A 19,014-nucleotide genomic window follows, 5' to 3' on the forward strand; every position below is an offset into this window, starting at 1 on the left:
CAGACAGCACTCTGGATCAGAACTTGGGAAGTTAAGTCCTCTGGTTTGCATATTGGAAAAAAGAACAGTGAAGTTTGTGAAACACTGGTCTGGTATCCCTGTCTCAAGGACAAAGTAAAAGATTATGAATGAGGATAACTGCTCAGAATGTCAGATCCTAGCAGCAGCTAACTTAGCAAAAATAAAGTCTTATTTTTAGAAGAAAATAAACAGTCCAGTTATGGGTTCAAGTGGATCTTTATTCAGTGATTGTTGAGCACTCTTGTTAAACCCTTAACTGGACTGTTTTTTCCTCTGGAAAGAAGACTTTATTTGCTTAAGTTACTGCAGCCAGGATCCAACATCCTTAACATTTATCCTTATTTATATTCTCTGACTTGTAAATTGGGTACCGTGTCTTTTTCTTGTAGACAGATGTTCCTGTATACATTTCCCCCTCTTACTCTGTTGCCAAAGGTCCTATACAAGATCATGTGGGACAAGCCCAAAACTCTTGTTGGCGACTCCCTTTTAGCATAGATGGTATTGGTTTGCCCTTCTTTTTCATTTGGCCAGGGGCAGTCATCACAAGTCACCTCTCAGGATGGATTTACTCGCACAGGACAAAGGCTGTCTCATTCGCCCTTATCTTCTCACTCTACAATTGATTCTGTGTGATAGGGTTTTTATTGCTTTTTGGCACAAGTTTTGTGAGGATGTGCTTCATGTTTTATGGGTGACAAGAAAACCCACTATTAGAAAATCTTATGTTGCTAAATATAAGATGAACCTCTTTCGGTGGGTATTCCTTCTGTTCTTTATTTGTGTGAGTTTCTCACTTCTGGTCTGGCATACTCTTCACTTGCTCATTTGTCAGCCATTTCTGCTTGTCTGTCTCTGGATCCTTCACTTTCTTCTAGGTTTTTTAGGTCCAACAGTTTCTCAAAGGCATCCTTCATATGAGGCATCCAAGAAAGCCAATTCCTCCTTCTTGGGACCTGAACTTTGTCTTGACAAGTTAACTCGGCCATCTTTTGAACAAGTAGTTTCTTATACTTTGAAATTGTGAACCTAGAAAACTGTCTTGTTAGTGACTCTGACTTCTGCCAGAAGAGTATCTGAACTTCAGGACCTTATGTAGGTTCTCTAATTTTAATTTTCCCACAGAGACGGTGTCTCTTAGAACCAATCCTACATTTATATCTAAAATGGGCATTGTGTCTGCGAATCAGACCACCCATCTTCCCTTCTCCTTTCCGTCTCTTCAAAATAGCAGAGAAGAGGATTTTCCATACTTTGCATTTGCATAGACAGTTTAGATATTATTTAGATAATATTAAAGATATTAAGAAATGTGAGCAGATTGTGTTTGGCAGTTTCAAAACAAACCATTTATTGGATTTGTAAAGCCATTTCCTTAATCTTTTAATGGCAAACAGCTTCCAACTTTTGTGTATGCTTTTTCTACTAAGGCAGTTGCCTCTTCTGGAGATTTTTTTAAGGGTCTCAATGTTAGATCCATTTTGAAAGCTGCTCCTTGGCCTTCTTTGCATTCTTGTAATAAGTGCTATAGGTTTGATGGGATTTCAAGGGCCCAGTACTAGTTTTGCTAGGTCCACCCTCCATGTTTTTGTGGAAGGTTCCTCAGTTCCTTCTTCCCCTTCATTCTTTTTAGTTGCTTTAGTACTCTGCCTATTTTAAGGAATACTGCAAGAGTGATTAAGGAAGAACATAGTACAGTTGTGAAAACTTAGCGTACAGTGGATGTCCTACTTATCACTGTTGCAGTATTCCTTCCCTGTGTTCTTTCACCTGTGGATTTTCTTTTTCCTTTGGTTAAGAGAACTTCTTTTTCTAGATGTACGAGTACCATATTTCTTTTCATTTGCTGCTCCTGTTTTTCTAGGGGAATTAAGTTCTGAGGATTTTGCACTTTTACAACACTTCTGTATCTTACACAACTGTACTGTCTTCCCTTAAAAAGCAGACTGTTCCATAGCTAAAGGATTGGGTCCTGTGTATCATTTCAAGTAAGTTTTATTAATGCTGTATTCATGATTTATATGTAGAATACTTGTCAGCCTGATGAGACTTAAATTCTTTAGGTCTGAAGTAGCCCCCTTTCCTTTATAAATTGGTGACATTGCAGCTTATCACCATAGAAGAGGGACACCTCCACATAATAAAATGATGAATAGGAGTTTACTTAGAATTCCCTTGGTTCTGTCTCAGAAGACACATGGTATGTCTCCTGGTCCTTTGGAGCTTGATGTCTGAATTTCATTTGTGCCAGCACCTCTGTTCTGTATTTATACAATGTATGGTTCCCCTTATATCTATAGCACTCTGAGAATTTGTCAGCAAGCACATTTACTGTGCCCATTTGTTTTGTGATCACTTCATTGTTTATTGATAACATGTTTCATTCACTGGAAATTTTACTTCCCTGTGTTGTTAAAGAATACCCTACTATTGCTTTCAGCTTTTGAGATTAAGCTGAAGTCCTAGTTAGAGCCTGAACATTTGGCAAATAGGTAGATGTTCTTTGTCTCACATTGCTGCAATCATAACCTGTGGGTAGTCCGCTGTCCTCGGTCGGCCCGAATACCAAAGAGCTAGTCTGGCGTCGGTCATTGTCGCCCAGAGCTGACGTCAGTACGTAGTAGTACTTAAGCGCATGACCGACGCCATATCCTCAGTCTTTCTTGCCGCGTGGTCCGAAGCTGAAGCAGTGTTTGCAAGTGCCGTTCGGCATTCTGAAATTTTCATTTATCGAGTTTCAGACCGAAGACCAAGTTGGGCTAAGTACCCCGTTGGGGAAATTTTTGTCTTTTCTTGCCTCAGTTATCCGGATGTCAGAAAAAGTTAATAATTGCATTTCTTGTGGGAAACAGATACCTCATAGAGGTTATCATTCTTTCTGTATTCCTTGCTTGGGGCCTGAGCACGACGTGGTCGGGTGTCGCTTTTGTGCTAGATTTAATAAGCGCACCATTAAACGAAGATTAGACTGTGCCAGGCTTGTTTTCGGTAAACGGTGTAACTATAACATGCCGTCGGATCCTCCGACGCCTGCTACCGCTAAAAAGCGTAAAGATAAATCTTTGAGGTCTAAACCGGATGAGTCAGTCTGCGGACGCTGGTTCTCGGAGCCTCCGGTTGAATCTGTGGATCCTGCCGAGGGTTCGCTGAATCCCAGGGGAACCTTTACTTTGCAGGAGTTGGCCTCTCAGGAGTTAGGCCCGGCTGAGGGTGCTTCTCAGGTATCTGTAGTTCCATCTTTACAAAAGGTTATTAGGCCTTCTACTTCAGTGGCTAAAGGCCATGCTAAGGCCAAACCTTGTCTTGTTGGCCCTGGTCATAGTTCTAGCTCTCCAGCCCTGTTCCTAAAAAGCATATGTTGAAAATGGCAGAGGACTTGATTACTTTGATCAGGGTTCTATGCCCCCAGAGAAGAGGCCTAGGGTGGAGGCAGATTTAGAGGAATGGCTCATTCTTCAGACTACTCTGATTCCTCAGCTGAAGAAATTCAGGATTTCCCTTCCTGTTCAGATTCGGATGCAGAGGACTCCTGTCCTTCTGCTTCTCCTCCAGAGGATTTTTCTTTTCTGAGACTTTACATTCCATGAGGGAACATTTCAAGTGGGAAGGTCAGGATTTTTCAGATTCTCGGAAAAGGCTTAGGAATTTTTGTTTCTGCCACAGCATAGGCCCTTGGCTATTCCTCCTGTCTTAGATGTTGTTCAGGATGTTTTTTCTGAATCTTCCCTTAATCCTGATTCTTTGCCTCCTGCCCCTGTTAAGCCAGACAGATATTACAGAGTTCCAGAAGCACATAAGTATTTGTACAAGAGTCCTAGAGCTGATCCGGAAACTATTATTCAAGGTCCGAAGGGTGTTAGGGCTTCTGTGGCTAAGAATCCAGTTCCTTTGGATAAAGATTCCAGAGCGTTAGATAGGTGGGGGAAAAAGTGTACACCTCCTCTACGTTAGCTATGAGGGCTTTGAATTGCCAATTTCATATGCTGAAGTATCAGAACTTTTTGTTAGACCAATTGAAATCTAAGGTGGATGCTTTATCTGAGGGTATAGAGTGTAAGGAGCTCCAGGAGTTGGTTCATGCATCAGATCAAGTTGGCAAACATTCTTTGCAGTGTGGTTTCGATGCTCTTCAGGCTTCATCCAGGGTGGCTGCTACAGGTTCAGTTATTCGTAGACATGCCTGGCTTAAGGATCAAAATTTGTCAGAGCATGTTAAGGCTCGGATTTTGGATGCTCCTCTTCAATCTGAAGTACTTTTTGGTCCTCCTGTGGAATCAGTTTTGAAAAAGATGGAAGATAAGGCTAAGTCTATGCAGACGGTCAAGGATTTTATGCAGGTGCAGCCCCCTAAGTTTAGTAGGAATTGGCCTGCTAGAGGATGGTCTTATCCTTCTTCGGATTATCAGTCTAAGGGCAGGTCTAGACGTGGTAGAGGCAGGGCTCACGCTCAGGGTTCTTTCAGACCTAGGACTTGGAGATGTCCTTCAAGGATGCATCTGCAGTCATAACAAATGGGTTGTCCTGTCGTCAGGCAGCCCTTCGGTCGGCCGGATTCCAAAGTCTGGGTCTGGCCTCGGCTGGTGTCGCACTTCACCCGACGTCATCTCTCCTGGTCTTCGGGTATAAAGGCATCAGCCGACGCCATTTTCCTCAGTCTTTCTTGCCGCGTGGCCCAAGCAGAAGCTGTTCGCAAGTGCCGGTCGGTCAGATCCAGAGATTATTACTACCGAATACTACTCAAGACTTCTAAAAGCTAAGTACCCGTTGGGGACTCTTTCTTGCCTCAGCCGATGTCAGAAAAAGTAAATAATTGTTTAACTTGTGGGAAACAAATACCTCATAAGGATTTCCACTCTTACTGCTTACCTTGTTTAGGCCCAGACCACGACGTAGCAGCCTGTTTAGCCTGTGCTTCCTTCAACCGACGAACGCTTAGGCGTCGGTCGGAGTTTGCTGAACAGTTTTTCGGCTCAGACTTTGCGTACATTATACCGTCGGATCCTCCGACTACTCAAATTGTTAAAAACCGCAAAGAAAAAGACCGACACTCGCGGTCCGCGGTTTCGCCGAAACCACGGTTAAGCAAACCGCGAGTGTCTCGGTTTCGGCCGAAACCGAGCAAACGGGTCAATCTTCAGCCGAATCCATGACTACTACCGAGGCTCCTGTTACCCTAGTTGAATCGGCCTCTGAAGTTTTGCCTACTAAGGTGGTTCCTATTGAATTATCAGACACCATTCCTTTGGATGTCTCTACCCCAGCACGTGGTGCTGCTAGGCCCCCTGCAGCCATGTCTATTAAGGCCTTTGCCAGGGCTAAAGCAGCCAAAACTGCTAAATCAGTGCCTGCTAAGCCCCCCTCACACAGGCCCAGTTCCAGTTCACAAATGCTTACTTTGGCAGAGGATCTCATCTCTTTAATTAGGGGATCCCAATCTCACCCAGACAGGGCCTCTCAGCCTCCAGAAAAGAGACCTAGAGCAGAGCCCCCAGAGCCAGTGTCCTCTGATGATTCTTCAGATGACTCAGACATTACAGACCATCCAGAGGCTCCTTTTTCTACTTATGAAGATTCCGATGCTGAAGAATCTATTCCATCTGCCTCTCCACCAGAGGAATTTTCCTTTGGGGAAACCTTACATGCCATGAGAGAAAAATTCCAATGGCAGGGACAAGATTTCTCAGATTCAAGAAGGCGGCTTAGGACCTTTCTACACTTACCACAACATAGGCCCTTAGCTATACCTCCAGTTCTGCCTGTTGTGGATGATGCATTTAATGATGTTTGCACTGCTCCTGATACTTTACCTCCAGCCCCTGCCAAACCAGATAGGTTTTACAGGGTACCAGACACTCATCACCACCTATACAAGGCCCCACTTGCAGATCCCGAGACTATCTCCCAGGGGCCTAAGGCAGTAGCTTCAACCTCAGCAAAAAACCCTCTTCCTTCTGAAAGGGAATCCAGGTCCTTAGAGAGATGGGGGAAAAAAGTTTGCACCTCTGCTACTCTCTCAGCTAGAGCTTTGAACTGTCAGTTTCATATGATCCAATACCAAGAGTTTATGCTTGATCAGTTAACTAAGAAACTGTCCTCTGATGACTCCTTAGATAAGAAATATGTTTTAGAAATGGTGAATAACATTCAGCAGGTTAGTAACCATTCTTTAAAATGTGGCTATGATGCACTGGAGGCTTCATTTAGATCAGCCATGACTGGCACAGTTATAAGAAGGCATGCATGGTTGAAAGAACAGGTCTTGCCGGATCATGTTAAAGCAAAGCTGTTAGATGCTCCTATGGATAAGGCCAGTCTATTTGGTACTCCTGCTCAGCAAGTAATGAAGAAAATGGAAGAGAAGGCAAAATCTGTACAAACAGTTAAGGATTTCTTACAGGTTCAGCCCCAAGGTTTAGCAGGAACTGGCCTTCCAAAATTGGTCCTTTCCAGACTCCTCAAAATCTCAGAGAGGCAGGAATAGGCGTGCCAGAGGCAGAAATCAATCCAGAGGAGGTGCCTACAGAGGACGCCAGTGGCAAGGCAATAACCAGCGAGGCACCGACACAACCACTGCCACTGCAACAGGACAATCACAGTGACTTGGCTCTGACACCGCCTACCAGGGAACAAATAGCAGCACCTTTAGGCGGAAAGTTAGCCTTATTTTCAAAAAATTGGCACTATATCACAAAAGACAAGTGGATTTTGCAGACCATAGACCAAAGCTACAGGTTTCACTTCCACACCTTACCAGTAAAAAGAGGAATGCCAAACCTACCTCCAAATCAAAAAACAGAAGCTCTAAAGCAGATAGCTCAATTAACAAAGATGAGAGCTGTGGAAAGAGTACCACTAACAGAACAGGACAAAGGATTCTACTCCAGACTCTTCCTAGTACCAAGAAAAGAGAAAAGTTGGAGACCTATTCTCGACCTGTCCATTTTAAACACATTCATCATTGTCCCAAAATTCAAAATGCTGACCCTACAGCAACTTCTTCCCATGCCGGGCAAGGAGTGTTGGCTGGTAACTCTAGATCTCAAGGAGGCATACCTGCACGTCCCCATACGACCAAATTGCAGAAGATACCTCAGATTTCTTGCAGGATCAGAGCATTATCAATTCTCAGCATTGCCCTTTGGCTTATCTACTGCGCCCAGAGTATTCACAAAATGCCTGGCATCAGTAATCGCTCATTGCAGGCTACAGGGAATCCAAATTTATCCATACCTGAACGACTGCCTGATACAAGCGGACAACAAAAGCAAGCTGACAAAAGACTTACAAAGAGTCATTTGCTTACTACAAGCCCTGGGATACACAGTCAATTTAAAAAAGTCAAGACTGATACCATCCCAAACAAGAACATTCTTGGGTGCGGAATTGGACACAGTAAAACAGATGGCATTCCTAACTGCAGAAAAACAAGAACAACTCCCTCTTTACTTCTTGGCATTAACAAACCAGAACAAACTAACAGCAAGAAAAGTACTGCAGGCCTTGGGCTTCATGGCATCATGCATAATCCTGGTCCCCCATGCCAGACTGCATATGAGAAAGCTACAGTGGTACCTAAAGAATTTATGGTCTCAACACAGGCACAGCTTAGAAACCGAAATCCCACTAATCCCATGCCTGAAACAAGAGTTCCTATGGTGGGCTCAAGCATGCCAGTCAAACCCTGGCTTGCCCTTCCACAACTTTCAAGCAAGCCAAACCATCACAACGGACGCTTCAGACCTAGGCTGGGGGGCACACATGCTGGACAAATGCATACAAGGATTATGGACTCCAGACCAGCTGCACCTGCACATAAATCAAAAAGAAATGCTGGCAGTAACACTAGCAATCCAGAATTTCAGACCATTCCTCAAAGAAGGCCATTTAATGATAAGGACAGACAATACCACAGTCATGTGGTACATCAACAAACAGGGAGGCACTCATTCATAACCCCTATGCAGAATGACTCTGGACCTTTGGAATATGGCTCTGAGCTACAACATCCAGTTGCAGGCAATATTTGTACCGGGAAAAGAAAACATCTTAGCAGACATGTTAAGCAGAACTACCTCGGATGCTCACGAATGGATGCTACACCCGGACATCTTCAAGGCCATCACAAAGAAATGGGGAATGCCACAAATAGACCTATTCGCATCCCCACTCAATCACCAGCTCAAGAAATTCTGCACAAGGACTTACCACCCACTAGCATGGAAGGTGGACTCTCTATCCTTCAGTTGGAAAGGCCTGACAGCATATGCATTTCCACCTCTTCCTTTGATGCACAAGGTACTACTGAAAATCAAAGAGGGAACGTCCAAGGATAATTCTGATAGCCCCAAATTGGCCAAGTCAACACTGGTATCCATTGCTGAGGAGCATGTCTCGGGGGAGAACATGGACACTACCCCTGATGCCCTTGATGTTAACTCAGAACAACTACAACATCATACATCCAAACCTGAAAACTCTGCAACTGACTGCCTGGAACATCACATAACAGCAACTAACCCAGATTTATCCCAAAGGGTGAAAGACATTATCCTTGAAGCCCGCAGACCTTCAACAAAAAGGAACTATGCAGGAAAATGGAAAAGGTTTGTCATTTGGAGTACTGAAAGAGGAAAAGATGTGTCAAAGATAGACATTGCTAACATCCTGGAGTACTTGGCAGAGCTTCTACATACAGGCCTGTCCTATTCCTCCATCAAGATACATGCATCAGCTATTTCTGCAGAATACAGCTTCGATCCCCCTGTCTTCTCACATCCTCTACTCCGGCAGTTCCTCAGAGGAATCAAAAATGTAAAACCTCCTAGGAAACCACCATTACCAGCATGGGACTTGAACTTTGTGCTAGAAAAATTGACACTCCCTCCATTTGAACCAGCAGCAACAGCAGATCTTCAACACCTATCATGGAAAACTGCTTTCCTACTGGCAATTACTTCAGCAAGAAGGGTTTCGGAACTACAGGCCTTAATGGCAGTTCAACCCTTCCTAATCTTCCATCAAGATAGAGTGTCCATGAGAACTAACCCTACATTTATGCCTAAGGTGGTATCCAGAGTGTCTCTAAACCAGGCAATCCACCTACCTACCTTCTTTCCCAAACCACAGGACAGGGGGGAAAGACTGCTGCATACCTTGGATGTACATAGACAGTTAAGCTACTACCTGGACAGAACCAAAGGTAACAGAAAAACTGACCAGCTTTTAGTAGCCTATGCAACAGGAAGGGAAGGAAAAGCAATTTCCAAACAGACAATATCTAAATGGATAGGAAATTGCATAAGATTCTGTTACTCCTACCATGGAAAGCAAATTCCACAGAACATAAGACCTCACTCTACAAGGGCTACAGCCACTACCACAGCTTTCTTACGAGGAGTGGCTACCAAGGACATTATTGAGGCGGCTACTTGGACCTCCGTGCATACATTTGCCAAGCATTACAACTTACCTCTATATTCTAGATCCCGAGCAGGGTTTGCCACAGCTGTCTTGCAAGGGGTCCTAACTACACCATAATTCTTCTTCCTCCTCCCCTAGTTTGGCTATGGTATTCTACCCATTTGTTATGACTGCAGATGCATCCTTGAAGGACATAGTACAGTTTTGTACCTACCATAAATGTAGATATCCGAACAGGATAGCATCTGCAGTCAGGATAACCCACCCTCCTTCCCCTCTGTGGTACTCCTAGGGTATTTACCCTCCTAATAGCTAGCTGGGGGGGGGGATCTCTTGTGGTGTATTTGTTTGTATATAGGTACATACATGCTTATTTTTTGTGTTTGCCTACTATTTTTTTTTGGAAACATTGGCATTTATCCAAAACTAAGTTTTCCAAGAGGGCAACTGGCATCTGGGGCAAGAAACACTGAGGAAAATGGCGTCGGCTGATGCCTTTATACCCGAAGACCAGGAGAAATGACGTCGGGTGAAGTGCGACACCAGCCGAGGCCAGACCCAGACTTTGGAATCCGGCCGACCGAAGGGCTGCCTGACGACAGGACAACCCATTTGTTATGACTGCAGATGCTATCCTGTTCGGACATCTACATTTATGGTAGGTACAAAACTGTACTTTCTCCTGCACAGTCTTCTGGTGAGGGCAGGGGTCAGCCCTTTCATAAACAGACCCAATGACCTGTATCTTCAGCTGCCAGACCCTTCTTTACTGGCAGCTCCTCTAGGAGGAAAGTTTGGACTTTTCAAACAAAACTGGCATTTGGTCACCCAGAACAAATGGGTGTTGGATATAATAAATCAAGGTTACAAGTTTTATTTTCACACTTTTCCTCCTTTCAAAGGCATGCCGGATGTGCCTCCTCAGCAAAGGCTGGAGGCTCAGAACAAATTTCTTTGCTTTTGCAGATGGGGGCAATTCAGGTGGTCCCTCCGTCAGAAGTAGGCCTAGGATTTTATTCCCGTCTATTCCTAGTGCCAAAGAAAGGAAGCACTTGGAGGCCAATTCTGGATTTGTCCATTCTCAATACCTACCTAGACATTCCAAAGTTCAAGATGTTAACATTGCAACAACTTCTGCCTATGCTAGGCAAAGATCACTGGATGGTAACCCTGGATCTCAAAGAGGCCTATCTTCACATCCCTATCAGGCCCAGCTGCAGGAGATTCCTGAGATTTCGGGCTGGTACTTCTCATTATCAGTTCTCTGCATTGCCCTTTGGTTTATCTACTGCGCCCAGGGTATTCACAAAAGTACTGGCTCCTGTAATTGCTTTCTTCAGACAGAGAGGAATACAAATTTATCCTTATCTGGACGATTGCCTGATTCTTGCTCAAGACAAAGACAAGTTACTACAACATCTCCAGTATGTAATGGCAGTTTTAAGGTCCCTAGGGTATTCTGTGAACGAAATAAAGTCCAGTCTAGTGCCCTCTCAGGACATGTGCTTTCTGGGTGTGAGACTGAATACAGCTTCTCAGATGGCATTTCTGACCCCAGACAAACAAAGAACTCTTCATCTATACTTCCAGCAGTTATCAGTAATGTCCAGGCTGACTGCAAGGACAGTCCTTCAAGCCTTGGGGTTCATGGCATCTTGCATTCTAGTACTTCCCAATGCCAAACTGCATATGAGGAAGCTACAATGGTATCTCAAAAGTGTGTGGACTCAACACTGCCACGGTTTGGACACTGTCATTCGGATTATACCTTGCATCCAGAAGGAATTCTTGTGGTGGGCTCAGGAATGTCACCTAAACAGGGGACTCTCTGTGACCCGACCAGAGGCGAGCCAGATCCTAACAACGGATGCCTCGGACTTGGCTTGGAGAGCACACTTCAATGGGAAATGGATACAAGACATGTGGCCTCCCAAACTACTACATTTGCATATCAACATGAAGGAGATGTTAGCAGTCCAATTTGCCTTGATGGCCTTCAAGGACCTACTTCAGCCGGGACAGGTGTTGATTCAAACAGACAACACAACAGTCATGTGGTACATCAACAAGCAGGGGGGAACCCATTCCTACCCTCTTTGCAGACAAGCAATGATATTGTGGGAGACTGCTCTGAGTTTGCACATCAATCTTCAAGCACGGTTTCTGCCAGGAGCACAGAACTTCCTAGCAGATGTATTGAGCAGACAAATTGTGGATCCCCACGAGTGGAAATTGGACCCTCAGGTATTCAAACAGTTGACCGTGGCTTGGGGAGCTCCAGACATAGATCTGTTCGCTTCTCCACTGAATTTCCAACTGCCAAAATTTTGCACAAAGATGTTCCACCCAATTGCTTGGAAAGTGGATGCTCTATCTTTCAGTTGGAACAACCTTCACGTCTATGCTTTCCCCCCTCTGCCTCTTCTTCCCAAGGTACTCTTGAAAGTCAGGCGGGACAAGCCTTGCATGATTCTAATAGCACCAGATTGGCCACGTCAGCATTGGTATCCTCTGCTGAGGAGTTTAATTCAGGAGCCTCCTTGGCCTTTGCCACAGATTCCTCATTTGTTATCCCAGTCAAACAATCATTTTCTCAATGTCAGGGTGCAGTCCCTGCATCTAACAGCCTGGCGTATTCTGTATTAGAGCCGGTGGGGTCTCAGCTTCCTCAACAGGTTTTAGATGTCATTTTGGAAGCCAGGCCTAGTACTCGAAAAGTTTATGCTGATAAATGGAGGAGATTTTTTCTTTGGAGCACAGCAAAGGGCTTTGATGTTTCAGTACCTAATTTGAGTTTTGCACTACAGTATCTTACTGAATTACTAGACAAGGGTTTGTCATTCTCTTCTGTGAAGGTTGCTGCAGCCATTTCTGCTCACTATGATTGTGACCCTCCTTTATTTTCTCACCCTTTGTTCAAACAATTTCTTAGAGGGGCAAAAAATATAAGACCCCCACGTAGAGCTCCTACTCCTTCCTGGGATCTCAATTTTGTGCTGGAGAAGCTTACTTTACCTCCTTTTGAACCTGCAGCTACGTCTGAGTTGAAGTTTTTGTCTTGGAAGACTGCTTTTTTGTTGGCCATTACTTCTGCTAGGAGGGTATCTGAATTGCAGGCACTCATGGCAGTTGAACCCTTTCTGATATTCCATAAGGATAGAGTTTCTTTTCGTACTAACCCTACTTTTATGCCTAAAGTGATTTCTAATGTGGCCTTGAACCAGTCTATTCATTTGCCTACTTTTTATGCTGATTCCCAAAATAAGGGGGAAAAAGTCTTGCATTCTTTGGATATCCGCAGGCAGCTACGTTATTATTTGAGCAGAACTAAAGAGTTCAGACAGACTCAACAATTATTTGTTTCCTTTGCTTTGGGTTCACAAGGGAAAGCTGTTTCAAAGCAGACTATTTCTAAGTGGATTGGTCAATGTATTGCTTTTTGTTATTCTCATCATGGGAAGAATGTTCCTGCTGGGATCAGACCTCAATCTACTAGGGCTACTGCCACATCTACTGCTTTTTTGAGGGGGGTAGCTACTAAGGATATTTTGGAGGCAGCTACTTGGAGTTCAGTACACACTTTTACTAAGCATTACCATCTCCCTCTTTATTCCAAGTCCAGGGCTGGGTTTGCCACTGCAGTTTTACAGGGCATGTTAGCAGCTCCTAATGCTATTTAGTTTGCCAGCCTCCCTTTTCCTTTGCTTTGGGATTCTACCCACAGGTTATGACTGCAGCAATGTGAGACGAAGAACATAGTACAGTTTTGTACCTACCATAAATGTAGATGTTCGAGGATCTACATTGCTGCAGTCCTATTATCCCTCCCTCCTTCCCCTCTCTAGTTTGTGTTTGTTGTGTTTCTTTTGGGACACTCTTTATTTCCACACTGGTGGTTGTTGGCTTACTATTTTGGCTCTGGCCTTTCATTTTTAGGCCTTCTGACATCTGGGGCAAGAAAGACTGAGGATATGGCGTCGGTCATGCGCTTAAGTACTACTACGTACTGACGTCAGCTCTGGGCGACAATGACCGACACCAGACTAGCTCTTTGGTATTCGGGCCGACCGAGGACAGCGGACTACCCACAGGTTATGACTGCAGCAATGTAGATCCTCGAACATCTACATTTATGGTAGGTACAAAACTATACTTTTCTGTATTTAATCTATTAGATTTGTTTTTAAAACTAGGGTATGTTAGGATATCTAAATAGTACCTTTTTTCTCTTGTATGCCTTGGTTGTTTTGAGCTTCCTCTATAACCTCTTTTTGGTGACATTCTTTATATATTTGTTTAACCAGTGGGCATTCATGAATGCAGAGTTAATAATATATAGCGTTAGTATCCTAATCATAGTTGTATGGGTCACTGAGGATAATATCCCGTTCTGTTTTCATAACTATATAGTTTGTAGCATCATAGTGTCACTTGGCAAAGTCTAGAAGGAATGATTTATTTATAACTGGGTAAGAGTTTATTCTTAGTTTAATAATGCTGAGTCCATGATCTGTGTTAATTACAGAGAGTATAGGCATGGGATGTCCTTCCGTATCATTGTTGCAGTATTTTTAAAATAGGGATCCCCTGCCAATGGCAGCCCGACGTCTGGCACCTATACAAGTCTTTTGGTTGGAAAGGGTACATTGTATGTTACATGTATGCTACTTGTGCACAGCATAAGGCATAAAGTTGACGTCCAGGTATGCCATCCTCAGAACTTCTTTGCCTCCAGTCTGAACATCATCTTTAATTGTCTGTCTGAGTGCACATTCATCTGCTAGTTTCTACAGCTTTCAGATAAGTGCCCCATTGGGTTTTTTTTCTTTTTTTATCTTACATTTGCCTTGTTTCTGGTTGTTGGGACTCATGTCATCCAGAAAGGTGAAATGCCAGTGCGGGAGATAGATTCCTTGTTAAGATAGTCATGATAGCAGTGTTTGTTCTGTTTAGGTGCTTCCCACGACCTTATGTCTTTGAGATTTGTCAGTCCTTTGTCCCCAAGACATTGCAGAGTCCACTTTCTTCCCTCTTGGTTTACCTAGAGAATGTACAACTTAAATTGTTGACTAAGGATGCCATGAAAGATCTTCCCGACCCGAGGACTAGCCATCTGAGAAGAAAAAGGCTAAGAAAGTCTGGTCTAATTCTTCGGCTGTACTGCCTCCACTGGATATCTCTCTTGAGGCTGGTGAAAGCCCACAGGAGTGTCCAGTTTCTTTCTCGGATTCCTATGCCATGAATCCTTCAGTGGCTAGCGTGGGACCTGATGCCACATACATCCATAGAAGTTTTGCAGACATCTGCCTCGGATGTACAAGGGAACTGCATCTGGTTATTACTGAAGGGCCTAGGAGTGTTCCTCAAATTTTAGTAAGGGAAGAGGTTCCGACTACCATTTTGAAGTGCCATCAGGGCCTCAAAAAATTTTTTAAGGCTGACATTCCACTCAAAGAAGCAAAGAACTAACCATATTTAATCTACTGAAAAATATACTCAGAGTGAATGGCAAAACTTCACTCAAGGCTTGTTTAGTGCTCTTATGACTCTCAAGCCTCTACAGGGTGTTTCTGTTCCTGCTCCCATCAGTCTTCTACCCCTCTTAAGAGAGCCAGAGAGCAGGATTCTTCAGAAGAGGATGCTGCTGATTCTAATGGAGTCCCTGACTTATTCCTCCCAGATTCCTTCACCACTTGACTGTGGTTCTGAGGAAGAAGAGTCTATCAGTGCTGACTCTCCTTTTAAGGAAATTAATTTTAGTGGCACTCTTTCCAGAATGATGGAATTTTTCAACTAGGACTGTGTTTAGGTGTCAGATGTTCAGAAGTACTATGAGCTTCTACAAATGGAGTCTCTTAGACCTTCTGCTGTTCCTCCGGTTCTTGCAGCCTTGCTGGATGCCTTTTCCACTGCTTCCAAGGTTCCAGACTCCTAACCCCCTGCTCCCAAAGGATCTGATAGATTTTAAGTGCATAAAGGCTGCAAATTTCTTTACAAGTGTCTCTCTTTCTGACCCCTCTGTGGTGTCTGTGGCTTCTGAAAAGCCTTCCAAATTGTTGCCTTCCACCAAATTGCTTCCATCTGATAAGGATAGCAGAACCTTGGTGAGACTGTGTAAAAAGGTGTATACTTCTGCTATGCTGGCCTTTAGAGCTGTTAACTAACAGACACACATGACTAGGTATGTTTTGGCTGTTTTCTGTCAAGCCTGTCAGGCTATTTTTGATCTCCCTGATTCTGAGGGGAAGGCCTCTGCACCTGCTTTGCTTGGGACATCCTCCCAAGTAGCTCGCCATTTTATTAAATGCGGCTGATGCTTCATCTTAGGGCTGCTGCTTTTAGATCTGTTTTGAGGAGGTATTCCTGGCTCAGACTTCAGCCTTTGCTTCATGATGTCGAGGCTAAACCAATGGATGCTCCTCTGGATATGCGAAATCCAACTGAGAAGAACAGGATAGTCAAACAGGACCTGGTTTGTCAGGAAAAAGGTGGCTTCTGAGTAGGAGGAGTTTGGGTAGCCCTAGCAGGGGGAGCCCATCTATTACCCCTTTTACCTTTGGGGGATGTCCCAACATGGCTTCCGACCAGGACATAGCACCATAACAGATCTACTCTCATTCTTAGAAACTGTCAGTCAGGCCCGAGATTCTGGGAACTTAGTATCCTCAGTGCTCCTAGATCTCTGTAAAGCATTCAATACTGTTTCCCATAAGCAGCTTCTAAGTCACCTGTCAAACCTAAATCTCTCACAAAACACTCTTTCCTGTTTCTCAAGCTATCTGTCAGCTAGATCTCAGGATGTGAAATGGAAAAAAGGCACCTCACCTTTCTTACCCACCCCTACCAGAGTACCACAGGGGTCCATCCTCAGACCAATGCTGTTTAATATCTTTATCAATAACTTTTACTCTGCTATTCCTAATCCCAAAGTCATCCAATATGCAGATGACTCTACACTTGTCTGCTCTGCCTCTAACCTCTGTGAACTCCTATGTAAAACTCAGACTGCATTCTCAACAACTGAGATCTGGATGCACCAACATCACCTTTCTCTCAACGCTAACAAATCTAAAATACTATTATTCACACCCTCAAAAATCTCCGTGTTTTGATAAAAATTCCTTCCAAGTCCTTAGCCAAGGTAACTCTCTGATCGAAGTTGTTCCCTTTGCCAAACTACTTGGTGTAACTATAGATGAACACGTCAAGTTCGACATCCATATTCAGGAAATATAAAGAAAACCCACCAAAAAACTAGGTATGCTATACAGGAACAACCACTTCCTCTCTACTTCTACCAGGCATACTCTGGCTCCTCTTACCTCCTTCCCTCCCTTCTGTATGGCACCCAGTTACTAACTAAACCTATCCTCTTCCATCACTTCCAAACTTGAAAGCTGTTATAACAAAATTTCTAAATTTGCCACCAAAGCCAAACAATTCCACTCATCAGTGTTACCCTCCAATCCCTCAACTGGTTAGAATTCACAAATTACCTGGACTTCCTCCAGCTCACTACAGCTCATAGACTAATATTTAATCCAAACAAATTTCCCGCTGTAACTAGCATCCTTCCCCCATACACCCCAAATAGAACTCTCAGATCTGAACACCAAAACTTACTGTCCACAAACCTAAACATCCTGCTGGACAACTTCTCTTCTCCTTCTCCTTAGGTAAGAAATGGAACTCTCTCCCTTCCACAGTAAGGACAATGTCAAACACAAACAACTTCAGAACTTAGCTTTACTCCTACCTCTCCTCCAAATGGAAATGTATCTGCTTTCTGCCTACCTAGAACTCTTTAACAAAAGCCCCTGGGAGGGTAGCCTCCTGAGTTCCTAAGCACCTTATAGCTGGCTATAACCTTCTATAGCTAATTCCCATACAATCTCTCACATTCTGTAAATATTGTAAATAGCTTTTGACTTTTGACTTTAACTGTGTGAATTTGTTAAAATGTATATGCACGATATTTTTCCACTATGGGCAATATTGCTCACGCTTTGTATTTGATATGTATTTCTACTTGTACTTTTATTTTTATTGGACTGTTTTCTTTACTGTAATCTGTTTCATGGAGCTTTTCTCCCTGGGCCTCCACTGAAAATGAGCTCTCTGGGCTCAGTGGACTTCCCCGGTAATCAAACTGGAAATAAATAAATAAAATAAATAATAATAATAATTTGTTTGGCTCTGCGGAGTTGTTCAAGTCCCTGCAAGAAAAGGGCTAGGCCTTAGAGGAGATGAAGCATATTTTTGTTTCCCCTGTCCCTAAGTTTCACCAGCATTACCTCCTACTTTGCCTGCCTTTGTTCATAGACCATCTTGCCTTCCCCAAAGGTAAAAGGGGCAATAGATGGGCTCCCCCTGCTAGGGTTACCCAAACTCCTTCTACTCAGAAGCCAGCTTTTTCTGACAAACCAGGTGCTGTCTGACTATCTTGTTCTTCTCAGTCAGATTTCTCTTTCACTGCATCATTCCCTGTCCCTTCCTATTTGAGTAAAGGGTCACCCAAGACTCGTGGGTTCATTTCATAATTTGCCAGGGTTATTGTATAATTTGGAAACCCCACCCCCACCCCTCATTGGGCACTCCTTAGCCTCCCCAGGAACAACTGCCCTTTTTTTCTGGAGGTGCTTCAGGGTCTGTTGGCTCATGGAACAATTCAAGCAGTTACATCTCCTCAGAGAGGTAAGGGTTTTTAATCCAGAATGTTCTTGATCCCCAGGGAAAAAGGCACCTAGAGACCCATTCTGGAGCTTTCAGCTAAACACCTGCTTGAAGGTCCCTTCCTTTCAGATACTATCCGTTCAAACCTTGTTTCCTCTGCTGCTTCCTCAGGCTTTTGTAGTTTCTTTGGATCTCAGGGATGCTTATCAATACCTTCCTATTCATCCCCTTTTCAGGAAGTTTTTTGGTTTCTGTGTTGCTTCCTGGCATTTTCAGTTTTGTGGTTTGCCCTTTGCCCTCTCTACTGCTCCAAGGGTCTTCACCAAATGCTTTGCTCCTGTGATTACTTTCTGCAGGCTAAAGGGGGGATACCTGTCTTTCCCTCCCTGGGCGACCTGCTTCTTCAGGCCTCCTCTCAAGAGATCTTACTTTCAGCATCTATACTTTACTAGTTTTCTCTTGCAAAGCCTGGGGTTTACTGTAAATTTCCAGATGCCATTTTTGACTCTTTCTCAGGATCATGTTTATCTGTATTGCAGGATCCAGGCTGTTCCAATGCCGGCATCCCTTCCTCCTCCCAAGGCCTTAACTCTCATCTCTTTCTTTCAGTCCTTTATTCTTCTGGCTTCAATCACAGCCAGAGAATTTCTGAGGGCTCTGGGTTACATGGCTTCCACTGTTCCTATGCTCATCCTAGCCAAGATCCACATGAGAAAGCTTCAGTGGTTTCTAAAGTCAGTTTGACTTCAACATTCTCATCCTTTAGATTTTATAGTTTCTCTACTTCCATGCCTCAAGCTGGAACTTCATTGGTGGAGTCATCAGTTGCCCATCAACCTAGGGCACCCTTTTCAACCTCCAATCCCTTCTCAGGAACTTTTCACAGAGGCCTTGGACATG

General features: G+C 43.8%; 1 protein-coding gene across 3 annotated transcripts in view; it reads left to right on the top strand.

The window, feature by feature from the left end:
• Positions 1-19,014, top strand: part of HMG20A (high mobility group 20A) — a 1,114,809-nt gene that overhangs the window by 931,646 nt on the left and 164,149 nt on the right. The window lies entirely within an intron of this gene.

This window comes from Protopterus annectens, chromosome 7.part0 (genome assembly GCF_019279795.1).
Source record: "Protopterus annectens isolate FY-2018-M chromosome 7.part0, PAN1.0, whole genome shotgun sequence".
In the NCBI taxonomy this organism is placed as follows: domain Eukaryota; kingdom Metazoa; phylum Chordata; order Ceratodontiformes; family Protopteridae; genus Protopterus; species Protopterus annectens.